The sequence below is a fragment of the Parasteatoda tepidariorum genome, chromosome 5, assembly GCF_982258835.1.
Source record: "Parasteatoda tepidariorum strain Cologne lab strain chromosome 5, Ptep-v5.0, whole genome shotgun sequence".
NCBI classification, from domain to species: domain Eukaryota; kingdom Metazoa; phylum Arthropoda; class Arachnida; order Araneae; family Theridiidae; genus Parasteatoda; species Parasteatoda tepidariorum.
The window spans coordinates 52,106,373-52,118,507 of record NC_141759.1 but is presented as its reverse complement, the minus strand read 5'-3'; the positions used below and the strand labels follow the sequence as shown (position 1 = coordinate 52,118,507).

At 27.0% G+C, this 12,135-nt stretch overlaps 1 long non-coding RNA gene across 2 annotated transcripts in view; it reads left to right on the top strand.

The window, feature by feature from the left end:
- The window catches only part of LOC122270325 (uncharacterized), a 30,744-nt gene extending 18,820 nt beyond the window's left edge, over positions 1-11,924 (top strand). For both annotated transcript variants that reach the window (XR_011637671.2, XR_006225733.3), the window contains 2 exons: positions 4,892-5,002; positions 7,933-11,924. This is a non-coding gene — a long non-coding RNA (uncharacterized LOC122270325). The remainder of the gene's footprint in view (positions 1-4,891; positions 5,003-7,932) is intronic.
- Positions 11,925-12,135: the final 211 nt, after the last annotated feature.

The window sequence follows — 12,135 nt, the reverse complement described above, 5'->3', positions numbered from 1 at the left end:
TAAGATTTTTTTCTACAAATTCAAATGAAAATTTGATAATACGTAATTGCAATATTTCGATTTCTTTTAAGTGGAAATCAGTTATAGGATTCAGATTTTCTTTAACTTTTCAAAAATACTTTTTTTTATTTGATGAGTATGATAATCGCGTCTATAAATTTCAGATTGAAGCAAATAATACGTTTTGTAAAGCCGATTCAATTATTATTTTCCGCAGTCTGGTTGATTGATTGACTAATAAGCAATAAACTTATTTGTATACTTATTACACTTCTATAAATAAGTTCATTTACTGTACGATTGTAAAACGTTTATAATTATTCCTATACATGTACTTTTAACAACCATATAGAAAAATGCAACTTATATAATCACACATATAATTAAAATGCCTACAGCATAACCATAATTTAAAAAAAACTTAAGTATTATGTAAGCTATCAGTTTAAAGTTAACTAATTGTCAATTTAAAATTGATAACACTCAAAACAATCTTTTTTTCACAACTTACAAGAAAAGGGAGTTATTTTCGCAATAAACTTACATCATTACCTTTTCGTATAAAGTGTGATAAAAATAGTATTATTTTCTCCTTATCAAATCATTTGAAAAACGTTTTTTTTTATTTTTTTTAAAGATTTTTCTTTTTGTTGTTTAATTTTCATTACAACCTAATATTCAAAAAGTTTCAGTGAGAGAACTTGTTTTGTAATTACCTTCCAGTTGATGTTCCTAAATTAAATTCTCTAAAATGGCCCTCAGAACCTTCCTTCACTAAACTCTTTAAAAGAGCGATGCATATTTGGAAATTTATTTAAAATATTTCCTAAAAATTCTCACATCTCATATCACAGAACCATCCTTCATTAAACTCTTTCAAAGAGCGATGCATATTTGGAAATTTATTTAAAATATTTCCTAAGAATTCTCACATTTGTCTCACATCTCAGATCACAGAACCTTCCTTCACTAAACTCTTTAAAAGAGCTATGCATATTTGGAAATTTATTTAAAATATTTCCTAAAAATTCTCACATCTCATATCACAGAACCATCCTTCATTAAACTCTTTCAAAGAGCGATGCATATTTGGAAATTTATTTAAAATATTTCCTAAGAATTCTCACATTTGTCTCACATCTCAGATCACAGAACCTTCCTTCACTAAACTCTTTAAAAGAGCTATGCATATTTGGAAATTTATTTAAAATATTTCCTACAAATTTGCACATGTATCTCACATCACAGAAGCTTCCTTCACTAAACTCTTTAACAAAGCGATGCATGTATGGAAATTTATTTCAAATATTTCCTAAAAATTCTTACAGTCATTAAAATGGGAAACTACAATTTAAAATATATAATTATTTAAATTTAGATCATTAAGGAAATGACTACTGGTTAAAAAAGCCTTACATTTTCCATTATTTTACTATGAGCTGTTGATATAAGTATGTAATATACAGTCAAACCCCGCTATAGTGAACACGGCTTATAGTGAACTCCCGGATATAGTGAACGAAATGCTCGGTCCCGTGCCTTGCTATACACGTATAATGTTATTTTTAGTGGATATAGTGAACCAAAAAAGTGAGGAAGTTGGATATAATGAACTTTTTTCCGTCTTCGACTGATTTCCCTCCCCATTTTCTTAGTAATAATTTTGAAATTTGTATTTCAAAATAAATACATATACCGATTTTTAAAACCATCTATAGAAACTACTTTTATGTGCTCGAATGGCAGGTTAGACAGGTTTAAAAAGCGGAATCACAGAAATTCAGGAAAAATTATCTGAGAGTCGGGAAGTGTTTCCATACCTGATGTTGAGGGTTGCTCATCAGCTAAAGATTACTAATTTTTATTTGTACGCAAGACAAAGAGTGATGAAAAATAACAAATTTTTTGCTACTGCATAATATTTTTCAGTCATTTATATGAATATAATGTAATAAAAGGGAGGAGTTTGGGAACCATTAGTGAAATTGCATGCGTAACGGACATAGTGAACTCCCGGATATAGTGAACCAAAATTTCGGTCCCTTGAAGGTTCACTATAGCGGGGTTTGACTGTATTTTTATTTGTTTAAAAAAGGAGTAATGTTAAGTTTCAGTATTTTTATAAAAGAAACGTCCAATAAGTAATTATTTTCCTTCTTCAATTTATTTAGACGAAGAAAATTACATTTAAAGGCCTCTACCATTAGCGAAATCAGTATTTACTAATTCTTAAAAAGATTTTTCCTGCTAAATTTACTCATTATGGAAAGTTCCTTGTAGTAGACTTTGTAACGAGGTTTACATAATTCTTAAAAAAAGTAGAAATAACTTCATGCAGAAAAAGATATTTTGAAACAATATTCAATTGAATATTATCAGATTGCGTAAAATAAAAATGCTGAATAAATAATAACTTACCATTTTGTGGAAAATTATACTATTTTGAAAGAACAAAAAGCATAAATTTATATCGAAACAGGTAAGTGCTTGTTTTATTATATGCTATAGTTTCTATTTTCAATATTTAAAGAATGTTCTTCATGTAATGATTTTCTCTTGGATAATTTATGTGGAAGAAATAAATACTTTAAAAAGAGTTTATAATAGCACTTTACTAACTTACAGTTCATCAGTAAAATGTCAGCATTAAGAAAAGGAAAGAGACATTACATTTTCCTTCCATGAAAATGTTTATAATTGAAAACATGTTATTTGTTTAGTATTAGCATTGAATCATTGTGAATCTTTCGGTTGATTTATAGATAATATAATATATGTAGAAAGAAGCTTAAAATAACTTGTTCGCTTATTTTAAAAAACTCGTAAAACGTATAAATATTTATTTTGTTGGTGTTACATATCAAAATATTGTGACGTTTCAAACTTTGTACATTACATTTTCCTTCCATGAAAATGTTTATAATTGAAAACATGTTATTTGTTTAGTATTAGCATTGAATCATTGTGAATCTTTCGGTTGATTAATAGATAATATAATATATGTAGAAAAGAAGCTTAAAATAACTTGTTCGCTGATTTTAAAAAACTCGTAAAACGTATACATATTTATTTTGGTGTTACATATCAAAATATTGTGACGTTTCAAATTTTGTAGATTACATTTTCCCTCCATGAAAATGTTTATAATTGAAAACATGTTACTTGTTTAGTATTAGCATTGAATCATTGTGAATCTTTCTGTTGATTAATAGATAATATAATATATGTAGAAAAGAAGCTTAAAATAACTTGTTCGCTTATTTTAAAAAACTCGTAAAGCGTATAAATATTTATTTTGTTGGTGTTACATATCAAAATATTGTGACGTTTCAAATTTTGAACATTACATTTTCCTTCCATTAAAATGTTTATAATTAAAAGCATGTTATTTGTTTAGTATTAGCATTGAATCATTGTGAATCTTTCGGTTGATTAATAGATAATATAATGTATGTAGAAAAGAAGCTTAAAATAACTGGTTCGCTTATTTTAAAAAACTCGTAAAACGTATAAATATTTATTTTGTTGGTGTTACATATCAAAATATTGTGACGTTTCAAATTTTGTACATTACATTTTCCTTCCATGAAAATGTTTATAATTGAAAACATGTTATTTGTTTAGTATTAGCATTGAATTATTGTGAATCTTTCGGTTGATTAATAGATAATATAATGTATGTAGGAAAGAAGCTTAAAATAACTGGTTCGCTTATTTTAAAAAACTCGTAAAACGTATAAATATTTATTTTGTTGGTGTTACATATCAAAATATTGTGACGTTTCAAATTTTGTACATTACATTTTCCTTCCATGAAAATTTTTATAATTGAAAACATGTTATTTGTTTAGTATTAGCATTGAATCATTGTGAATCTTTCGGTTGATTAATAGATAATATAATATATGTAGAGAAGAAGCTCAAAATAACTTGTTCGCTTATTTTAAAAAAACTCGTAAAACGTATAAATATTTATTTTGTTGGTCTTACATATCAAAATATTGTGACGTTTCAAATTTTGTACATTACATTTTCCTTCCATGAATATGTTTATAATTGAAAACATGTTATTTGTTTAGTATTAGCATTGAATCATTGTGAATCTTTCGGTTGATTAATAGATAATATAATATATGTAGAAAAGAAGCTTAAAATAACTTGTTCGCTTATTTTAAAAAAACTCGTAAAGCGTATAAATATTTATTTTGTTGGTGTTACATATCAAAATATTGTGACGTTTCAAATTTTGTATAAAGTTCACAGTCCTCAAAAATACAATGATTAAAATAAACAACAGGAGGACACAATTAAAATATTTTTCAATTTTTCATAAATAAATGACTTATCTTATACAAACTTTTAATCTGTTGGATAATTTAAGATCAAAAAATATTTTAAATGCATTTTTTGATTTTTCTAATGTGTAATAAATATTCTGCACTATTAAAAAAATTCCGGATCAAATTACGTTAAGAAGTACAGGAGAGTGCTGGTACTTAATATAGTAAAATATATGTTTACCAGAACAGAGAATTGTATTTATTTGGGTTTTTTAACAGAAATAATTATAGTTAAATCACTGAATCACTCTAATTAAATTGATATGACTGTAAAAATTACGATATTATATTTTAAGGTAAAAATGAATTTACGGTTGATGCACCCAAAGTGTGCTGTCATACAAAGTTAACTGGCACACAAAAAGATGCGCCATCTTTGCGAACAAGGTGTGCCATCTGTGGTGTAGTGTAACCAAACTTAAGACAGATAAATTTGTATGGTATTGTGATTATAGCAAATTTGCAAGACATTAGGGCTCAAACTTTTTTACAGAGTATGCTTACAATGCTCATAAACTTGTAACCTATTATGTCATTACTCTTCTCTTCAGGGTGCTTTTCCATATCGCATAAAAAATATTCATGCGATCAACGTCTCAGAGGCCTTCAAAGTTTTATTCAACATCAGTTATCCTTTCATGACGAAAAAAATGAGAAATCGGGTAAGAAACTTATGGTGATATTATAATTGCTGCTTTTGCATACGTTAAGTTCTGCACTCAATAAACACTCAATTTTTTAAAGCAAAACAAGATGAATAAAACACAAACAAAGGCACAAAAATGGACATACTATAGTTTATTTTAGTACTCAAAAACTTAAGAAGAATTTTTTTAGACACTGAAGAAAGTTCTTGTTGATAAAACTGAAACTAAAGTACTTTTATTTTTGTGCCTTTATTTGTGCTTCATTTTTTTTTTCATAATTAGCACAAAATATAACCTATCCTAATATGGATTTATCTTTTATTTCGTTCACGCACTCTTGAGAAGCACTAAATATTTTTGTTCCTCTAATGAACTTGAAATATTTCGAAACATAATAACATTTACAAAGAAACTTTAAAATGATTATAAATATAAAGGGAACTATTTTTATTAGAATAGTTTGTTAAACCGAGGATCAAAAAGTTAAATCATTGAAAATAAAATGATCAAAAATGAAATTCGGATTAAATTGATTATATTTACAAAAGAAATGCAAATTATTTTTAATAAATAATTTTACACTTCTTATTGATCCAAAATTTTTCTGGTAAAAAACGAAAGATAAAAAACTTAAAATAATTTTTTTTACACCTTCCTTCATTTAATTTTTAATTTTTTATGCAAAAATACAAATTTCTAAATTTATTAGAGTATTAAAGGCAAGTTCAAAATGAAGGCCAATTAGTTCAATTACACTATTTGTCAAATATTATGTATTATGTGTGTATTTATTAATATTTCTATCTTTTATTAATTATTCACAATCTATAAGAATTCTTTGCATATAGGAATATGGTACATATTGTACCAGAATTTTTTGTGTGAAATTTCAATCATCTAGTGGTTCATTCATTTATATCACATCAATCTGACTAAGGTTCACTTAATCGCATCACATCAAACTGTTATTGTTGCATACAATTGCATGATAACTGTTATTGTTGCCTACATGTCTTTCAATGGTATGTACAGTGTGAAAATAATAAACGAAACTTCCGGAATAACTTTTGAGATAATGATTTGATTTTCACGTACTAGGACTCGATCTAAATGTTTTAAAGGGGTGACCTCAAATAGGCTACTTAGTTATTGCAGACGATAATTTAAGTTACGAAATAAGACACAAAAACATATTTTCTCTGAATAAACATACATCTTTTTCTATGGTTTATGTTTTTTGAACCTAAAAATCAACTAAGTCTGGGAAATATGATTCAATAGTTTTTCCAGAGAACAGCCTCGGTCCCCTTAATATTAATTTTACTTTTTGCGTATTTCACCATATCTAGAGAATTTTTAAGCAAATTGAAAAACTTTTGCACTCATTTATAAAATTCGTTTGTCCAAAGATAATATTCTGCAAAAAATAATTCTTACAATGATTATTTATTATTTTTTTTCCAAAGATAATTCCATGCGAAACCTTACTTTAAGTAAATAATTATTATTTTTTATTATTTTATTTAATATTTGCCGAAAAATTTTGAATTGTAAGGTATGAAATTTCTTGCCTCATTTTAAGGAACGTGACAAAATTCAAAATTTGTGCAAAATCAATCAAATAGTTCCCAAGAAATCGATTTTTTAATATCTGACTTTTTTGAAATTCAATTTCTCTGGAAATATTTGTCAGATTTTGCTCAAATTTTGCATTTCGCCGTGTAAAATTATATTCGTTAAAATAATCAAAAAAATTGTGCACCTTATTGAATAAAACAATAAATATTTACTAAAATTTATTTTTTGCATGGAATTATCTTTGTATAAGAGAATTTTATAATTGTGAGCAAACAATTTTCAATTCGCTTAAAAAGTTCTCGAAATATGAAAGTTAACATTAAGGGGTCTACACTTTGGAGCGCTTTCCTTACCAAACTATTGGGACCATATTTCCCATATTACGTCTAACCCTGATTTTAGGGATTGGAAATCCGAATCCGTCGAAAAAATGTATGTTTATTCAGAGATAGTACCTTTTTGTGTCTGATTTCGTAACTTAAAATATTGTCTGTACTTTTTAAGTAGCATATCTCACTCCCTCGACCCATCAATATTGAGTCCTAGAGCGTTAAGATTCGATCATTAGATTAAAAGTTATTCAGGGTGTTCCATTCTTTTTCTTTTTTTATCTCTTTTTGCACACTGTATATCTCTAACATCAAGGAAATGAGTGTCTTCATAAGGCATTCACCACAATACTTCCCCTACAGTGAGCGGAATGAATTTTGAGTACTTTTTCTGTGTGTTGTGCTTTTTTTATACTACCAGAGCATTATAGTGAAGTTCAGTGACTTGATATTGAAGTTAAGTTACGATTGTGTTATGCTCCCTGTCAACTGAACCGTGAAATGTGACTTAATTAGTAATATTGTTTTTCTTAATGTGTTATCGGTGCCATCTAGCGTAAGAGATGGAAAATGCAAGATAGGATTTTTTTTATGGTGAACATAGTTGTAGTGTTGCCATCTATATGTGCACGATGGAATTGCGTGTTGCAATAGACCAGGGTCATCAATTGAGATGTTCAGGCGAAAAGAAATTCCTAATGTGTACGTTCATTGGAGGGAGTGAACGCCTTATGATTAACTTCTCGAAGATGGGTAGATGCTTTAGATGAAAGGACTAGTGTGTTAATCTCATTCCTGGCTGAACGAAGACTCTACTCCCACCATGGACACCACAATATTTCCACCATTTTTTAGAATATAGCATTTAATAACAGCATTTAAATTGTATTTTTTTTATATTTATTTATTTTTATAATTAATATATAAAATATTTTTTAATTTATAATTATTTTTATAATAATTATAATTAAAACTATCTACTTTTTCTAACTTAAAAAAGATATCACCATGACTTTATAAAAACTTTAACTTTTTTAGTTTCACCTTCATACGGACAGCGTACAATTTAAAGATCTCCAGGCTTTTGTACCACCTGAAGTTCTTCCCGAGGAATATGGGGACTGTCTGAGGCACTCATATTTCATCAATCCAATGGAAAACATTTACGATAACGAAGAATATTTTAGAAAATATGCACCATATTTTTTTTCAAAGCACAAAAATTAAGCAATAAAAATGCATAGTTTGTAATCGATTTTATATATTAGTTAAAGGAATTTAGAATTGGTCTCTTTCACGTCAAATATGCAATTTGATGCATAAATTATTAAACTATCCAGATCTGTCAACCTCAGAAATTAAAAAAAGGACCAGTAGGGTATTAATTTTAAAGACCAGGGTATAGCATAATAAGCAAAACTGTAACAGATATTTTAAAAAATAAATCAATGCATTCTTTTAAATCAAATTTATCTAGGCAACTTTTTGCTCCTAAAAATTACAAAGTAATAAACTAATATACAGTGTTATAAAACAGTCTTGAATAACTGATTTTGCCTTTTGTAAAAACTCTTTCTGGTTTGTCTTTTCAGTTAATAAATATTCTGAAATTCGTTTTCAATAGGAAAAATTTAACTAACTTCGGAATTTTGTTATATTGTTGAATATTCTTACACAGGTCATATCACAGTAAGGAATTGTTAATATCATTTTCTGGCTAACAAACTGTAAATATTTCTATTCCTCCTTCTCCTACTGACTTCTCACCATTTTGTGTCGAACCCATCAATAGAATCAAGAATTCTAAAATGTCTTCGCATTGCAAAGCACAATATTGAGTTTCTAGATTATTAAGATATAAGCTTTGTCATCTTTTCTTAAAAAAGAAAAACTAACAAGAAACTGGATATTAAAGAAAAAAAACGCTGATTGTTGAAACGAAGCATTTGTTTACGTTAGCAATTGTTCTTTCCATTCCATTTCGAGTGAGCCAAGTCCGTCAAGTATCAGTTCTCTTAATTGACCCATTCTATATTTTTACGAAAATATTTTAATTATTTCACTATATCTTTCTCACTTAACACAAAGACAAGCATGAAGCCATGTATAACATAAACAAATTGTGCATCGAAGTTGCCAGGTGCACAAAACAAAAATATATCATTGTTACAATTAAATACATAAACAAGTAATAAATCCAAGTTAAATAAAAGACGTAGACGAGAAAGTTATATTTTAACAAATTGACGACGTAGAAAATTATATTTTAACAAATTTGATGTGTGATACGACACTGTATTTAGCTTCATGTTAATTAACATTCTAACTTATGTGGAGAAACATAACTCAACTTTAACTCGCCATTTTGCTTATAAACGATCAGCTGACGATGACATCATAGGTCACATGTGTAGGTATCCGTAATCTTCTTTTTATTGAAGTTCAAGGACCCAATTGAAGTATTACTCAAATTTCATTATCAGCTATTTTAGTATGTATTAAGATATTTCAATTTCAAAAGGTAAAATATCCGAACGCACTTTTTTAAAAATAGTGTTATGCTTTTTTTATTTTCTGATTTTTAAAAAAAAAGTTCTAAAAAGGAATTAACACTAAGCCAAACACGCTCAATCAACAAAATTGCTGATCTGGCAGAAAAAGTTTCGGGGTTTGTATGCAAAATGTGCTTGGGTCTGCCGATTCATACGATTATAAAGAAAAAAAAAGCCTGAGAAACTTCTTTGTTGGCCAGAGTTCTTGAAAATGAACACGAAATCCAAACAGTTTAGGCCTAACTCCTGAGAGTAGGCAGATCTGGCCCATGGCGTACTAATATGAGAGTAACTATCGTAGTAGACCCTGTTCTGGCCCATCCAAACTAAGTTGAACAAAATTTTAGAATTAAAACCAAAATAAGTAGTAGAAAGGATAATAAGTAAATTGATCACATCTTTAGATCGGGACAACTTTCGATCATAAAATTTTATGTCAGAAAACTTTGTTTAAGAACTGATTAATCAATGTTAATACAGTGTGAAATGCTTAGATTTTTTAAGTGAAAAATATTTCAACTTAAATAAAATGTGATATTTTAAGAACTTCATATTTTTTGTTTGTCTATTTTCTTGATTAAATCAAAAACTTTTCAGATGAGTGTGTTTTATATTTATTAGCATTTTTCATTTCGTTTTTTAAGCAAACTTCTTAAAACAATGATATCCAAACAGAGAGGCAAATTTAGGAAGAAAAAATTTTTTTAACTGACCTTTGTAGTAAACTCTAGTAAATTTCGCCTAAAATATAAGATTTTGACTGCTTTTCTGCGACATTATATTTCATCACAAATACAAAAACATCTCAGATCTAAAATTTATGGAACCATTTTACAAAACTCTTATAAAGAATATTGATGCACAAAACATATAAGTTTTGTAATGCAAATTTATGAAAAATTCTAAATTGTCTTTTGCAACGTTAACCTTAATCTATTGTTTCTACTTAAAGTTTGAGATTTTAACTGCCTTTCTTACATTAAGTTGCATCTCAACTCTATAATGTATAGAACCATTTTAAAAAATGACTTTTGTATAGAATAATGTTATTTCTTATAGAGATAGAACTTACTCTAAATTGCGTGTAACAAATTTTAGACGTTGATTTTCGTAAAAAAATATTAATATTCTATGCAAATTTGGGTAATAATCTCTTAAATGTCTCGTTTGAAGTCAAATTTTTTGCCACTCCTCCTTTTGAAACTTAAAATTCCGACAATCATTTTCAAACAAATTTGCATTTTAACTCCAAACTGCTGGCTACCACACTAAAAAACGACTTATGTTGAAAAAATTGCTGTTTAAATAATTTGATTTCCTCAATCCAAATTTGCGACATCAATTTTTTCAAATTTTATTCACATCGTTGAAGTTTAATCACATTTTCACTTAAAATTTTAAATTCTGAACTTCATTACAAAGTTACAAATTTATCAGAGAACACTTAAATACAATAGTTTTTAATAACATATTATTGAAAAAAATGGTTTATAAGATTTAAATGGTAAATTATCCAAACGATAATAAAATTCTAACTCAGGTGCTAATCACGTGTTTTTTTAATAATTGAAGCAAGATTGAAACATTACATATATTTATACCAAAACTTGAGTAATCAAGCAAAATCATCAGCTCTTTTCCCCACAGTGATCTAACAACTATTTACAAACATGAACAAATTATTTTTTTTTACAAACCTGAAGATAATGTGTGCATTACGTTTTCTAACTAGTTGTTAACAATATGCAATAAGTAATAAAGGTTTGACTCATTGGATTTTATTTACAATATACTCGTGTCTACCCTCTCTCACCACCCCTCATGAATACTTCGAATTATTTTTGCTCTCAATTAAAACAATTTGTTCTTTTCAAATATTAAACTTATTCAATCTAATGTTGCCAAATATTTCTACTGAATAAACTCTTTCTAAAAATTCCAGTGTTTTTATTCTATTAGGATTACTTTATGAATTCTAATTCCCTTTGATCGTTTATCTTTTTTATACTTAGATAAAATCGATACTTTTTGCAGTTATAGATACAGTTTAATTAATTAATGATTTTAAATGTTCTAAAATATAACGTTGAATACAGAAAGTAAAAACAATTTCACTCAAAGGTCAATAATTTTAATATAATTTATATAAACATAATTTTCTTTAAATTTTGTAGACATTGGAAAACAGACTAATATACTAAAATAAAATTTTAAAAAAAGCGTTCGTCTGCTAGTCTAAACACGTCGTATGGAAATTTGGAAATCTTTTCAGTAAATAACAGACCAAGTACAACTAATAAGAATTCGTAATATTTTATTAAACAATTGCTCTAAACCTTTACAACAGACATTCTACGATAATATCCACATTTATTATATTTAATTTTTTTTATTCATATTTATTTATTTTTATATATTTTTATTTATATTATATTCTTACAATTATATTTAAATTATCTATGTATTAGAATGCATTTTTGGGACTAAAAAATAATTTTTTCACTAATAATCATATCTTTTTTATTATGGATATTTTTACTACAATTATTTTATCCTTGTTTCAATTTGTTAAAAACATTTTTAAAAATATTTCAATTTTTAAAAAAATGCAAATAAAAAATATTAAAATGTCTTTTGTGTGGTGCTGCTATTGCTTTCATTACCTTACTTTAACTATAAACATGGAAAT